Genomic DNA, 16536 nt, shown 5'->3' on the forward strand with positions numbered 1-16536 from the left:
ACCTGAAACGAGCAGTTACCCAAGTTTTGACGAATTCCATCGGCTCATGTTCAAGACATAGATACCGGTCGAGTGCTTCCAGATTAAAATTAAAATGTATATCGGGAAAAGTAAACCATAACTAGCAGGCTTTAAAATCAGTGAACATTTAAAGCAGCGTCAAACTGAAGTCAGACATGCGGAAATAAATGATAAATGTCCGGCTTTCTAAAGTAATCACAAAAGACGGAAGTTGTTTCCGGAGAAGATTCAAAATCGACGCCTACCGCCACATTCAGCATCTCAATCTGCCTACTGCTTTGAAAAGGATGACTACCAGGAGCTTCACGGCAACCTAGACTTCATCGCGAGCTTCACGCCGAAGTAATTTTGATGCGATTCCCTTGAAGAAACCACCAGGCTGGAGTGGAAACAATTTCAGAGAATAGTTCTTTCGGAAAATTTGTTCTCAGTAATCTTTGAAAAAAGTTTCGCCTGAGACTGGCATGAAATAAACAAAACACTAGCGACTTTCTTGCTTGCGCGAAAATCAAGCACTGAAGGAAGGCATTCATTGCGTATAAAAGAAGAGTTTATTGCTGTGTGAATTAGCGGCGCCGAAGTTGCATCATCGCCGCAGCGCCAAGCTGGCTACGCCGAAGGCAGTCCATTTGTTTGACATGCAGCATCAAACATCGACTACGATGGGTGAGAAGTGATGGCGTGGACCATTTCTCTAATGAAGGGTGGTAAGGAGCTTGGATCCAGCCGTGCATCAATTACTGCAAGTACGGACAGGTTCTTCAGTGTCGGTGCCAAGTGCAACACGTGGAGATCCGTCAGCGACCTTCGCTCCTCAACTACCTGCTCCTCATCCTGGTCGGGTGCCGGCCCAAAGCCACCGAAGATAAACACTCTTTCACCCATCACTGAGCAGCCATGGCAGTACCTGGGAGATGGTGGTGAGCCACATGGCTTCACTTTGGTCCAACACGACGTCGCGGGGTCGTACTTGTGCACATCTGCTAAGTAGGTCTTGAGCACATCGCTGTACCCTCCGAAAATGTACAGCTCTTCGTTGAACACGAAGGCTGAATGTCCTCGCCGGTACACAGGGGGTACCCCTTGTACCTGTGGGCGCACCCAGGAAGAGGTGGTCGTTTCAAAATAGTATAGGATGAGGGAACGGTCTTCTGGGCTGCTGCCGAACACATACATGCGGGTCCCGATGACAGACGGAGGTTGGCAGGGACGTAGAACCGGAGCCACTCCGCTGGTGGGGACACGATGCCACTCTAGGGTATCCAAGTCAAGGACCCGCATATATGCCGAAGGATCCCAGTCACTGAAGATATATTTGCGGTGACCCACAACACAAGCTGTGCTGCCGTACATGGCTGAGGGTACCTCACCAGACACCGCCAGACGGCTGCATGTCATCGTGTTTGGGTCGAAGCGATAAAAAACACCTGGAAATGGACAGCTGCGCGGGCCGCCCCACAGATACGCGCAGTGGCCGTACGCTACAACTGTGGGGAGGGAAATGGTAATCGGCCCGGCGTCGGGAAGTAATGTCTGCACCACATCCCACCGGTGCGATGCGGGGTCAAATTTGAACACGTGGACCAAGTTCCATGCCGTGTGGCAACTGTCGAACGAGTAGACCTTGCCGTTGATGCGTACAGCCGTGCGGGTGACATGCTCTGGAACGCCGTTTAGCCGCCCCGTCCACATCCTACAGAGGCACCTACTTCAATAAGAAACAAGGGCCGGTCATTCCAGCGTTTGTGGCGGCATCATGCGGCTGTTTTCTGAAGCAGCGATATGGTGATCGGCATTCGCGGCGGGAGCGGACGTATTGCATCGAAGGGTGACTATTTCCGTTAGATTTTTGAATATGTTTGTCATTTTATGACACCCACACGAATGAATGTTCGAAAAAGGACATGTACTCTTGCAGCTACCAAGATTAAAAGCGCTAAAAGCCGCTAAAAAGTGCAAATAAGTGGTCAGGAGGGCTCTTCTGCTATTACGGGTTTGTTTCAGAGCGAATTTCTTGACGCCACGAGATATGTGGTTAACGCTTTCCAATCGAGAATTTTGTTTAGTTGATCGGTCATGCCAGTCGCATTGATATTGATTGAATGTCTGGCGGCCTTAAAGAGAAACGTGAAATATATATTGCTTAAATCCCGCGGTACTTTTTTTTTCGTTTCGCGCACGTTTTGTTGCCGCCTTATCGTCTAGCAGGTGCTTGGTATAGGTGTCATGCAGCTCCGGTCTATTCACATCTCGAGCAACAACCACTTTGTTCAACCTTGCAGCGATGGTGAAAATGTGGTGTGAATCGTTGGCATTTCACATTTTGATTTCCGGCTCTGGCAAGAAATGCCTAAGGGGGCTGACTACCTGCAGCTGTTTCTGGTGAAATAGAAAATTGTGATTTGGTCACTGTGCCTTTTATATTGTCACGTTGTAGTGACGGCAGTCCAGCGGTCAGGAAGACACCAGAAATACTTGCAAACGAAGCTCTTTATTTGGGCTGACTTGCGCCCGCAAAAGAACTGACTCACTCGGTGGCGGCGTAAGCAACAAGCGTGCTCGTCAATCGTCGAACTACGAATGCCCGCCGCTCGCGGCATCGCTCAATTTAAAGCCGGCAAAGAAACTTCCAGATAGCAGGACAAGATCATCTACAGTAATCTGGAAAAACCTAGATGCAGCCTTTCATGGCTGCGATCAATCGAGATTAGACTGGTCGCTTCTCGCGTCACGAACAAAAATGATAACAGCCCTTTCCTGCAGCCTTGAGCGTGAACGAACAAACACTACAATGATACGTGGCAATATACACCTCTAAATACGTGGTTTTGAGGAAAGGAAGTGGTGCCGGATCTGTCTCACATATCTCGATGGAAGCCCCAACCGCACCATGAGGGAAGGGAGGAGGGCGGGAGTGAAAGAAGAAAGAGAGAAGAAGGGGTCGTAGTGGAGGGCTCCGGATTAATTTCGACCACCCGAGGATCTTTAACGAGCATTTACATCGCAAAGCACCCGGGCTCCTTTTGTGTTTTATCTTCATCGAAGTGCAGGCCGCCGCGGCTCGGTTCGCACCCGGTTACTCCTGCTGAGTAGCCGATCACGCTAGCCTCTGAGCCAACGCGGCGGGTATCTAGCGGTTGTGGGAAACGTGTTACGAGCGGAGCGCCGTGGGTGGTAGTTGTTCAAGAGGCGATTTGCAACGCACAGCGCAAAAGTTTGGTACAGTTTAACACGAGACGTGATCGGTTGCGGCGATAGGATCGCGCCCTCGTGCAGTGGCCAGCGAAGTTGACCTGTTTGCTCCGCCGCGGGTTTGAAACGCCCTCGTGGCAATACTCATGCGCAGTAACGGTGTCCGATAAATTACGTTGGTTTTACCCTTCCACTACTGTGTGAATTGACAATGAAATAGACGCTTCATTTGCAAACACCGCTCGCGTCTCTTTTTTGAACTACCGGGCATAATTTGCTTAGTTATTGACTATCAGAACGAAGAACGTTAACACTGCATCTGACTGCCTTCTATCGGATAGATGGCGGTGTTTTAACGCCACAGCGTTAAATGCCCCGGTGTCCTCGTCGGCGTTGTGAGCGAGAAATCACGGGCATGGCTCTGGCAGGTGGTTCCCCGAGAGCAGCCTAGGGGGCGGATGGGCCACCTAGGTCACGTGATCATGCGGCGTCGTCACAACCTGCACACCGGATAGTGATCAAACTGCACACTGTGGCAGTTAAATTAATGATGGGTAGCTCGGGAAGAGCAACCTGGGTTCCACAAGGCCCATCACTTAACTACTCTACTAGTGCGACTGGAGGCTTATGAGGACTCCCAGGGATCTATTAGTGTGAAATAGAGAGCGGCCTTCTCCATACGTAGGAATTAGCCCATCATCCTATCGCGTCGTATACTCTTAAGGCGGAGCTTAAGTGTCCCCTCCAATTTTATTTTTTTTTACGCGACAGCATGAAAGGTCCCGTTCGGCCGGAAACGCAGCGTCAGCATCGTTGACGCTGGAAAATCCTGATTGATCGACAAGGTAGTGGAGTAGGAAAGCTATTTTGCTTATAATAAAAAGCTAATGTGGTCAGTCGGAATCGAAACCGCCACTGAGTAACGTGCGATAAGTGCGATAAATAGAGGCCTTGTACGAGTACCTCCCACCGCACAGCAGGCAAATTACATGAAAGAACCACATAGCTAATTGGAGTTACTACTTATCGTACCTGAATAATATGGACGATGATGTGCAATAAAACAGTTTATGATTTCACCAAGTGTGTCGATGTCTGCAAAGCGGTGCGCCAGGAGACACCCTAGAGACCGTACACTCTTAATCTGGTTCCACTTATGTTCCACATAAATTAAGTTAGCTCACCAGTTTCACTGGAACAAGGGGGACTTTATCTGGATCACACTTAATTATGTGGAACCATAAGAATTTTTCGTTTATATTTGTTTTTCTTTATGTGGAACAGGCCGTCCCGCAGCGAACCATGCAGGTTTAAGTGGAACTTGCTTGTTGAACTTATTTTGATCCGCTTATTTCTCACACGTTCCACATAAGATCTCAGACCGCACGCTTGAGAATTTTCTGCCTTGCAACCTTTGTCTACACCCCGCAGTGTAATGCACCACGAGGATACTGTTGTTATGGGTCAACGCGCTGCTATATTTGTATATACGCCACCAGAATCTTTTTCACTTAGATTTGTGGATTGATTCGGCCTCGCCACACCATCAACAATAGCCACGGTCAGCTTCGTTGGAAGAGCGACTGTCCCGCAGATAATGGTGGTCCCGGGTTCGCTTCCTGTTCAGGACTGAATTTTTGAAGCGAAAGCTTTACTACGCCAGCAGCCGAGCAGCCGAGCACCATAACCACTAAGCCACCGCGGCGGGCTAAACTGATTATTGGCTGAGAGGCCACCTAACCTTTTAACTAACCAGCGACGCAGAGTCGAAGGCTTCTCCAACTTCGGCACTGGACGCGGAGATGGTTTCAACTGAGATGGAGCGCCGGAACACTGACTTTGTGATCAGACTCGGCGAGTGTGACGACTCGGCTACGCGCGCATTTCATCGACGCTTTACCGACAATTCGTTCGGCAGTGTGCGTGGCGTTTGTGAACGTAGCCATGCAAAGGAAGCTTTAGCTTCTCACCATGGTTAGCCAAAGTTTAAGCCACAGCTAATTATTCTTGAAGCGTCGCATTTTTTTGCCTATTTTTTATTATTGCTTTTGCGCCGTGCTTCCGCTGAGTGTTTTGAGGACATCTGCCGCGCGAAATCATTCAACAAGGAGCGGGATAGATGATGACCTTTTACCGTCTTTGAGCGTCACATTGTGCTCTAGCTTATAAACGCCTTTTATGCACCCACGGCCGCAGCACATAAAAGGCCCCCTATACGCAATAAGCAGGGCGTCTTGTAACTTCTCGTAACATTTTAGTATAGGATGAGGATGTTAAAACATCCATTTCGTATTTTAAAGTTAAAGAGTTCCATATCATTGCAGCAGAAAGCTTGAATATTGTACAAATCCGTTGCTTCACACATCCGTCAATGCGACTGTAGCTTTCTTTTTATTTCAAACGTATACCACGATACCCACACCTAAAGCGCAGCAGGGACCGGAAGAATGCAATGCATGACCATTACGCTCGAAACGGCAGAAATATTAAATAGCCACTGACGCTCTTTCCAAGATCGCGGCACTGAACCATGGTAGCGGCGTGCAGATTTAGGTGCCCGCAAAATGCTAAAACAGCCCTGTGCTACGCAGTGTTAGTTCATGTTACTGAGCCCAGACGGCAGAAATTACTTCCGATCCATCACAAAGTCGTCAACACCGCCCGCACACACAGCCCGTACGGAGCTCGATAGTATGACGCAACTAACGTTCATGTGCATGCAACGAAACCCGCCATGACCCGCGCCGACGGCCCCGGACATGGAGGAGCCCGAAAAACATAACACCATAGTAAAGAAAAGTTCCTCCCTCATGAGAGCACAGATTTTTTTCTCGGAGCCACTAACACGACCACAGCGCCACCGCTTCGTCAACTGAGGCGCCCGCAGCGCTGATACAATATCTCTCTCGCGCGCCACTGGCGGCGAGCTCCGTTAATTTTTGCGTTCATTTTGTATTCCGCACTACGCTGCGATATTTGAGTACCTTCCGCCAAGAGAGGACGCCGTCTCCTTTGGATCGCTGAAAATTGCTAAAGGTAGGTGGTTTTTTCTTATTTACTGTACGGTTAATTAGTGGCGCATGTGTGTTTTGTGCTCCTGCTAGGTTAGTCATTATGCCGCGCCTGTGGGTTAGAGCAGGAACCAACGGTTGGAAGATTCAAATGTGCACGTGTTCGCTACGCACGCGGGCAATGGCGTTGTCAGTTTTGCGGATAGCGCTCGCTGTTCTGCCAGGATCCTCCTCTCGGTTACTAAAGATATTGCCAGAGAGAGAGAGAGAAAGGAATTTTAATGAGGGAAAGGTGGAGAGGTCGGCCGGTGGTAACATGGCCCTGGCCTGCTACTCCACACAGGGGATAGGGAAGAGGAGGAAAAGGAAAGTGCGAATGAAGGCTGATGATGGCATAATACAATGAGTTTCTCGGGTGATGTCTGCACACACACACTCCACACACACCACACTGGCTGGCACTCGCATCGCGGTGAGTAGACGCACATAAAACTCATAAAACTGGTGTCAGCAAAACAAACACCGACACATGTCATTAACCGTGTAGGTTGTGCACAGGCGGTCACAGACGAGTATCCAGGCCTGTTTCACACAAAAAGTTGAGCAGGGCCTTTGTCACACGGCACCAATCAGAACGTCTCGTCCTGGCGCCCAGAAGAGTTTCCTCAGAGAGGGGGCGAGAGTCCAGTCGTTTCACGGTCGCCTCCAATGTTGTTCTTTCAGCAGTATAGTTCGGGCACTCGCAAAGAAGGTGTCCAATAGTCTCTGGAGTGTGGCACTGTGCGCAATTTGGGTTACTTTCGATGCCGATCTTGTGAAGATAGTGTTTGGTGTAGGCAACGCCAAGCCGTAGCCGGTGGAGTAAAGTCCCATGACGTCGCACCACCATAGATGGCAAATGTAATCGTGAGCCAGCGTCAAGCTTACAGACGCGGTCCTGTTGATGACTCGAATCATGCCAGTGCGACTGCATTGCCGCTTGCATTAAATGCGCCAACAAGGCTCCAATGTCTGATCTAGAAAAGGCTATCTCAATGAAAGCACCATCACTATGTGCCATCCGAGCCTCGGCGTCAGCACGCTCGTTTCCCGCTATGCCGCAATGGCTCGGTATCCATTGAAACTTTATGATATGGCCGCGGTGGAAAGCTTCGGCTAACAAAACCACAATTTGTTGAACCAGCTGCTCGCATGCCCTTGGTTTTAGATAAGTTTGTACGACCTGCAGTGCCGATCTCGAGTCGCAGAATATAGTCCATTGCTGCGCTGGCTGGTGACCAATATAAAGGACGGCTTCTCGTATGGCTGCCAATTCGGTTGCCGTAGAGGACGTTTTGTGCATGAGCCTGAAACGGTGACATGAGGCATTTCCTGGCACTATCACCGCTGCAGCTGAAGAAGTGGTCGTCACGGATCCGTCCACGAAAACATGCTGGGTGTTAGTATACATAGATGTAATGTATGACAGCGCCAGCTGTTTCAGTCCGACTGTTGGAATGTGCGTCTTCTTTGTTATCCCTGGGATTGTTGTCCGTATAGATGGTTTTGGTACTGCCCAAAGTGGCACCTCCGCAATATGGTGTGGCGCATAGTTCGAAGGCACCGCATTGCGCCGCATCCTAAGGGCTCTGGAAAAGGCTGCATCTGGACGCGCCGCACTAATGTTGGTCAGGGGGTGATGACGATGCCTGGTCAGATGCCGCAAATGCACACGAAGTGGCTCCTGTTGAAAATAAATTCGTGCTGGGCAGGCTCGGGCCTCATAAAATGTGCCCCATGTAGAAGTTTTACATGGCAAACCCAAGCAAAGATATTGCCAGAAATTCTTTGTCAGCTATGACCGCCGTACAATTAGAAATGCTGTTCAGTTGTACGGCGGTTATGTTTAAAGTAGCAGGAGCTGCTAATTCCACGGCCGGCGCCGTTCACGGCCGTTGCGTTCCGGGCGCTTTTTTACGTGTGTGGTCAGGTTTACGCGCGCTCGTCATGGACCTTGCGGATTCGGGTTCCGCAACGAAATGGACCATACGCTATAGTTTCCTGTGGTTGTGGATTGCAAGTTGCCGGTGCCGGGCGGATTTCAGTTCTGGATTTCGAATTACGTAAAGCTTGATCTGTGCCTATATCAAGCGTAGAAGGTGCCGATTGACAAGCCCTGAGGCATCGTTCTTGTTCTGAAGAATGTATACTATAGCTAATAGCGCCCTTTATATTTCCCTCGTTAAAAAGTTAGCGGCTCCAAAAAGGTGAGCGAAATGATCCTGTGCCTTTACGTCCAGGTAATGTAAGCGTGCGCAAGTTTGGTTGTATGCTATCTGGTTTAGTGTTCATTCCTGTTGTAGCAAATACGGTGCGAATCGTAGATCTGTTTTGTAGACGCAGCGTAAATGTGATTTCTTTGCGTGCAATGGCATATTGAACCAGTTGTCAGGGCGATGAGGAAAATGTGATAAAGTATATGCTTGTTATTTGAATGCTTGTCAGGAATGCTTGTTATTTGAAAAGCTTTTGATATTGCAAGGGTAACTGCATGCAATATCACTATATAATATTATATTATATTATATTATATTTTTTAAAAAGTAAAATTTTGAAAGCTCCTGTAGATATAATGTAAGCTTTAGATTAGATCTATTTTGTGAAATGAAGATATCTTTTTAAATTTGTTTTGTTTCCTTGCCGAACTTATGTTTAAAGGATTGTACGAAATGTAAGCACTAAATTGATGCACTTAGATTTTTCATATTATGGTTTTCCCACAGTGCAAATTCATTAGCTCTGTAAGCTCGGCAAAGAAAACAAGAGAACTGCATGCAAAGAAAGTAGCTGCTGCATCTATCTTTCACAATGCTGATGTTTCTTAGCCAGCTGTTTCTCTAAATGATGCCCTGCTTGAATTGAAGGTAACAGGAGGCTTTCTTTGCTTATAATAAATGGTTTCTACCTCAGTAGTATACCTGATGATGAAAATGCACAGCTTCAAATGTTACGCTGGTATTACAAGACCTTGCAGTGACGTAAAAGGCATTGCAATGATATGCAATGTCCTTGAAATAATCATGGGATTGCAGTGCACACAGTTTTCGGCTGCCGTGTGATTTTGCTAACAATACTCATTGAAATGAATTTTGTAAAAGTTTTTGTTCACACTTAGGCACTACAAGATGCTGCGTTTGATGCTGGACACTTGAACCTGACAAGAATGAAGGCCCTTCTTCATGTAACATTTGCGGCTCATAAGGCTGAGACTCCACAACAGCTGCCTGCCTACTTATTGAATGCAGACGTGGTAAGAGCATGCTATTTTGCTTTTGGTTCTTGTCAAGAATTTTGAACAAGCTTCATAGCACAATGCAACCTGCAAAGCACTTCAGCACATTCCCTATGAGTAAAGATAAACTGTTCTGTTGCTGGTAGTGATCACTTTTCTCAGTGCATGTCACTAGTTGCATATTCCTTCATCTGTAAAGAGCTATTGCAAGTTGCATTGGAAAACAAGGATGTGGTTTCAATGTAACATACCCTGGAGCACATAAATGAATCAGCATATATGCAGTGCATTACAGGAGTGCCATCTGTACAGGTAATGATCGGCAGTATCTGGATCATTTTAGTGGCCTTACCTTTACTTATGTAAAAATAGGAAAGGTAGAGCATAGATTCTGCATTTCGCAATTTGCCCTAGCATCTCTGCATTTGGTCTCTTGCTGTGTGAGGTCCCTATAGACTCATGAAATTGTCAATATTTTTTATATCACTGCAAATTATGGGCAGTTTCCTTACGAAGGTCGAATAATAGTTTCTGTAAAATATGTGCTTAAGTTGGTGTGTTTTTTTTTTGCAGCTTACCCTTGAAGCAGAAATTCTTTTTAAAGCAACAATGCAAGATATGGAAAGATAAGAGATGTCCAGCAGGCACTTCACAGGGGAGATTTTGTGGAGCTGGATGGGTATCTTCGACCAAAAAATTCTGAATTCTGTGTGATCACACAGGTAAGACAGCATCCTTTTGTAATTACTGCTGATAGACTTAAGCAACAATGAAAATGCATAAAATATTTGGGGTCCCTGGGCAGCATAATAGGTATTTCTGTAATACTTGGCTGAAAATGTGCAGGAACCTGTGGTGCATGTTTATTTTATTGTTTAATATAAATGATGAATTTTTCTTGACAAAGAATGTATGGAGGCTAGCATTCAGTTCTTCCACTGCTATAAAAAATAGCCACTCAAATGAGTGTTCACTGGTATACATTCAAAAGAATGCAGAGTGGAAATCATTATAGGCAGTGATTAATGTTTTTCATGCTTAGTTAAAATTGAGCTTAAAAAACTATGACACTTAACATTTTGATTCGTGTTTTCTTGCTTGTGGTGATGTGTGAGGCGTTATTATGCATGAATTACCACCCGGTGTTCTCCTACGACCAATAAATAATTTATAATCGCATTTCTTTCTCGTGCTGTTTCGGTTTCAACAGCCGAATTAGGACTCTGACGTCAGTGTGTGTTTGCAGGTCATGTGAGACGTGAAAAAACTGCAGTATGATCACTGCTTCCTCATTTGTTGTCCTTGTGGTTCTTGAAGAAGGCTGGCTTCAGCAGTGCAGTAAATCAAAACAAAGAAGCAGCGACTACATGAACGTTTTTCCATGCCTCACGTGACACAAAAGCACTTTTTGATGTTACAGCTATCGTTCAGCTTTTGAAGCCGAATTAGCATAACAGAAAAAGTTCAATTATAAATTACTTAGTGGCCTAGGCTAATATTACATGGTGATTCATACGTAGTAGTGTCTTTCGCATCCTCGTTGAGTAATTTAAATGAGCATTTATTGTTTTACATTTGAAATAATGTATCATGCAAATCATCGTATCAAGGCAGTCAATGAATTGTTGCGTATAGCCTGGACTGTTTTTGCATTAAAGGGGAGATGCAACACTGACAGGCCCGTACCAGGTCCATGTATCATTATTGACGACGGACTGATGATGATCGTCACCAGGAAGAACACCATTTCCATGGCTCCCGGCTCATCTATGGAGAGTGCCCTTACTTTGTGCCTAGCTGTCTACTTCATTTTGGACCTTTCTTATCCGCATGCTTTTGGCTAAACTTTGGGACTAGTTCAGACATTGCTGCTGCAAAACGAAAAATTTGATAAAGGGCTGATATCCTTCAAACTGAAGAGTCTGCTTAAAGGCCTCCGACTTATTTAGACACAGCCATTTCTTAAGAGACAGCTGTCATATTTGAAAATAAAAGCCTCAATTTCCTCCGAGTAATTAAGTATTGTATTTTTGTGGCAGTGAAATAAAGCTTTGATGTAATGGATGCTTGTGTTCATCAACCATGAACAACACTGCTGAAGTGCAAGCATATCTGTGTATTATTGCCCATTTGTCTGTGCAGGAGGCGATTTTAGGTTGCATGGTGATGAAAGAAGAGTTTTAATATCTCATCCCACAACCTCAAGCTTTAAACTTAGGGGTGCATCAGACTCTATTTGTATAGTTTGGCTGATGGACTAGGTGTCCAACCAACAGAAATCATGATTGTATACTGTGAATTTGATGCAAGAAGTGTGGTTTAAGGGTACAGGAATATGCATATAGTATATCTGTTAAGAATTACTACAGAATGATTTCATTCATATCAGGTGTTTTGTGAACTTCATATTTCACCCTATAGTCCCTTGTGTGCAGTGCACTGCATATACAATACTATTGTGAAATAATTTTGTTCATATATAGACAAAATTATTTTACTATGGTTTGTACAAAGAGTGCACTGCGTGCAAGGAACTCTAGAGTGAAATATGTGGTCACAAGATAACTGGAAACCGGGTTCCAGCTATGTATATGGTGCAGCGTTCCTGCTAAATTCCTGGAACGCTGTTTCAGATATATAGGCGCAGCACTGTTCCGGCTAAAACCTCGGAAATTTGTTCCACATATTTTGGAGTATCTGGAGCATAGTTCCAGCTATATAGGTGGAACTTTTTTGCAAAAAGGGTTCCAGCTACTAAGTGGATCCTTAGGTGGAACCAGACTGAGAGTGTAGGGACCGTTTAAGTATATCGTTACATACTCTTAAGTTGAAGATAAGTTTCCCGAAGTTTTTTCCTGTCAAGTACGAATCCTTAATCACGCCGAAATCGCACTCCTGCACTAAAACTGGCGGAACAGTTACCACTAGTAGCGGGAATTTCATCGACAGAATGGCTTGCCCGCAGAGCTGAGGACTCGCGTCTACGTCGTTCTGACCAGATTTTAGGGGCGCAAGCATTTTGGACCTCGGGATGTAAGCGATCTTGTCGAGTGGCGCGTTTGAGTTCGGCTTTCCTGGCGCGTTCATCTCCTTTTCCAACAGCCGCATGTTCGCACATATTATTCACAGCCACATTATTCACACGGTTCATCTCACACAAGGCTATAATATTAGAAATTCCCTCTCTTGTAGCGCGAGATGATTATGAAATGTACGCTGCCTCATCCAGGCGAGCTGCAGGGCGGACGCAAAACTGGGTCTGCAAAAAGCTTTGCGAACTTGCAATCCTGAGAACGTATTTCAGCACTTCAAAATCAAAAGTCCGTCGCTATGTGTAAATCACGTGCCGGTACCAACTTTGTTGCGTACGATAGTAACATTTATTCACCGCATCTTCTGTGCTTATCACCGTAGCGGTCCCAGTCGTCGGAACGAGGCGTAAAATTGCGACGACGGCGGCCGCGACCCTGGGGCTCCAAACAGTGCCGCCTTGCAAGGCACCTGGTGCGGTACCGTGCCGAAAGCCCGGCATCTATATCCGCGGGGCTCCCCACTTGGCTCCGGGGGCGACCGGACTGCGGTGATTCTTGTACGTTTGGGACAAGCTCCGTAAACCCCGCTGCGGCCCTCGCAGGCCGAGCCCAGTTTCGAACGCACTCCTGTTTTTCCCTGCGCAAGGGCTGCTTTGTCCTCAGGTCAGTTGTTCCCGTAAAAAAAAAAATGTTTGTGCAGGACCTGTCCCGCTCTACCGACGGAAAGGCGAGGTACAGTGTGGTCGAACGCTTGTATTTCAAAGCAAATATTTTCGCCATCTCATGGTTGTTTTCAATAACCTGACTCTACCAAAAGCCTTTTCGATGCCACGGGTCAGTTCACAATCTTTCTGCGCACGAAAACAATCGTTCAGCGCCCCTCTCAGATCAAGCTGAGAATTTCTAAAGCGGACCACGCACAAAGGTTGTCTCCGGCTCATGCCGATCCTCCATTTTAGGTGAACTTACCTTCACCTTCGTTGTCACCTCCGCTGCGTCGAAGAAGTCATCAGATACTGCAACTTCGAGAGCTGCGTGATCGTTGTCTTCCCAGCCTTTCGACCTACTTAGATTGAGTGGCGATTAACGTATGCAGGGCCATCGTAGACGAAGCCGATGAATTGCCCTTTGTATTCCAGTCCAGCGACCGTTTTGAGTCTCTCATCGTTTGCTCCCGACAGTGAGAAGGCAGTTGTTAGCTACCTACAGGAGACCTATCATCAGGTGATCGTTTCTCTACCTCTTAGTTTCCCCGTACACTCGCCCGAGTTTCCTACTTCTGAGCGGAACAACAGATGAATAATGTATTCGAAATGGCCCAATCGCAAGGGATTCTGAATACGAGATCACCTTAAACTAATTCAGTATCCATGATCATGAACTGACAAAAAAAGTCACACCCGAAATAATTCTACGAACAATCATAGCCTCTGACCATTGGCAAGCATATTTCAGTTAGGAAAGCGCTATACAGGGTGTTTCACCTAAGACTTTCTGCAATTTTTAAAAATAAGCTATTTGAATTAGATGCGCGCTTTTTCTGGCATAGCATTGTCAGTGGTATCGTACATCATAATGCAGCTAAGACGTGCTAACTAGCAGGCTTGTTAACCAATATTTAATAGTTAACTTTTAAACTATTACCGTTGGGCTCGTTAATTATTGAGAGGCATGCAGCCCACCGTAAGTAATGTCCATATCCGTTTTTAAAATTTCGAGAACGGGATTATCCTAGGCGCTTTGGCCCAACAAATTTCACCTACATCGCGCCAAAATACATGCGGTTTGAGAAGCTTGCAGGCAAAGATACCTCTCCAGTGCACGTAACTCGTCGAAACAGCCAAAATTTGTTGGGCCACAGCGCCGAGGATAATTACGTTCTCGAAATTCTAAAAACGGATATGGACATCACTTACGGTGGGCTACATACGTCTCAATAATTCAGGAGCCCAACGGTAATAGTTTAAAAGTTAACTATTAAATATTGGCTAACAAGCCTGCTAGTTAGCATGTCTTATGTGCATTATGATGTGCTACACCACTGACAATGCTATGCTAGAAAAAGTGCGGATCTAATTCAAATAGCTTATTTTTAAAAATTGCAGAAACTCATGGGTGAAACACCCTGTATAACACAAGGGTACCTGGGTTGTAAGACAGGACTCCAAAACGAGGTCCCTCAAACCGAAAGTCTTCATTCACACCCCTTTGCTTTATTTGGAATTTTCAGAGGATCTTTGATGCCGGGGAAGTATTCCCTAACTGAGAGCACAGGCATTCCCCTGGCGGCTAGCAAGGATTTTACTCATCATCGTGTTTGTTAGAATTATGGAACAGCGGTCAAATGCTACGGGACATTGATTTTAGCTTATCGTTCTCCCTCTGATAACAACAAGAAATTCATTAAATGCGTGAGTGGTGTTCTTCATTGTGTTTCACGTTTGAAACCTGCCGTTCTCTTGACCAAGAATTTAATATTGACCTACTGACAACGGCAGGTTTCAAAACAGAAACATATTGAAGAACACCACTCACATATTTAATTAATTTCTTGGTGCTATCAGAGGGGGAAGGATAAGCTAATGCAATCAGTGTCCCGTCGCATCGGGCAGTCGATCGATAGTGGTAGCAAACATTCGAAAACACAGGAAAAACTGCGTACAAGAGATCAACTTTAGCATAAACTCTCACCTCATATTCGACACTTTCGGTCAAACCCTTGAACTTTTTAGATCCCACGATACTAATTTACTTTCGGCCTGCAAACATTTGTCCGTGAAAGCCAAGAAGTGAAGCCTGTAATCAAAAGAATCTAGTGTCATCTCGATTCAGACAACTTTTCTTAGTTTTCTCATGTTTACACAAAATACTGACACCTTTTCTCTCGCCTTAAAAACAGGGCTGTGCATAAAACAATTGAAAGATTCAGTGCCATGGTACAATGTGCCGCATAGGCCCGATATCCGGAGAGACAAAGTCAATAGAATCATCGTGCATACGGAACCGAATCAGTAAATCTTGCATCTGCTTTGCTTTCCAGATATGGATGCACAAATTAGGTTTGGTTTGGTTTATGGGGTTTAACGTCCCAAAGTAACTAAGGCTATGAGAGACGCCGTAGTGGAGGGTTCCGGAAATTTCGACCACCTGGGGTTCTTTAACGTGCACTGACATCACACAGCACACGGGCCTTTAGAATTTCGCCTCCAAAGAAATTCGGCCGCCACGGCTGGGATCGAACCCGCGTCTTTCGGGTCAGCAGCCGAGCACCATAACCGCTGAGCCACCGCGGCGGCCGGCTGCACAAATTAAGCGGGTTACAACTTGTATCGACACCACTCCTGAGGAAATGTGACCTGAGGACATACGTTTCATCAGCGCATGAAGTTGCGCTAGCAGATCTGACATGACTACAATATTACCACAAAAATGCGTTTTCGTCTCATCTTTTCTGTGCGTCAAAGTTTTATTGTGAAAGCATTACTTCGCGAAGTGCAACTAGCTTTCTAGACCTGTCATTGCATTTTCACCCCAAACACGTATGTTGGGCATACCCTCCCAGGGCCAAGAAATCTTTGCTTGATTACTCATCTGGCCACTCCAAAGTCGTAAAAAATGGGATAGTCACTTCCTGTCTTAAGGCGGCCGTCTTCAAGTCGTGCCCACATGTCATGAACGAAAGTGTTGCATTTCAGTTGCAAAGGCTGAGACAGAGTGGGTACCCTCCGCAAACAATTGTGGAAGCCTGCGGGAGGTTGTCAAGGTGGATCAACGCACGTTCGAGGCCCAAACTCCGGGAAACAGATCGGCGAAGGGTCGCCGTTATACCGTACGTGCACAGGTTGGCGCATGGGCTGAAGAACCTAGCCGGACGTTACAACGTTTCTGATGTGTTTTCCGCCCCTAGAAAGTTGGCTTCAATCTGTTCCCAGGTGAGCAGCCGGAAGGAAGGAGGCGGCAGAAGGAAAGGAAGAAAAAATGAGTGCAGTATCAAGCACACAGCCCCGTT

The 16536-nt window shown here is 46.1% G+C and overlaps 1 long non-coding RNA gene across 2 annotated transcripts; it reads left to right on the forward strand.

Annotated features, from left to right (window-relative positions):
• The first annotated feature begins 5837 nt into the window (after positions 1-5837).
• LOC149357100 (uncharacterized) lies at positions 5838-10208 on the forward strand. Of its 2 annotated transcripts, none has more exons than XR_016289871.1 (3): positions 5838-6249; positions 9362-9513; positions 10069-10208. It is a non-coding gene; the product is annotated as an uncharacterized LOC149357100 (long non-coding RNA). The 2 variants fall into 2 exon arrangements; XR_016289870.1 differs by having other exon boundaries at positions 9379-9513.
• The last annotated feature ends 6328 nt before the right edge of the window (positions 10209-16536 follow it).

The sequence above is a fragment of the Amblyomma mixtum genome, chromosome 3, assembly GCF_055824585.1.
Source record: "Amblyomma mixtum isolate Tamu chromosome 3, ASM5582458v1, whole genome shotgun sequence".
Classification (NCBI taxonomy): Eukaryota; Metazoa; Arthropoda; class Arachnida; order Ixodida; family Ixodidae; genus Amblyomma; species Amblyomma mixtum.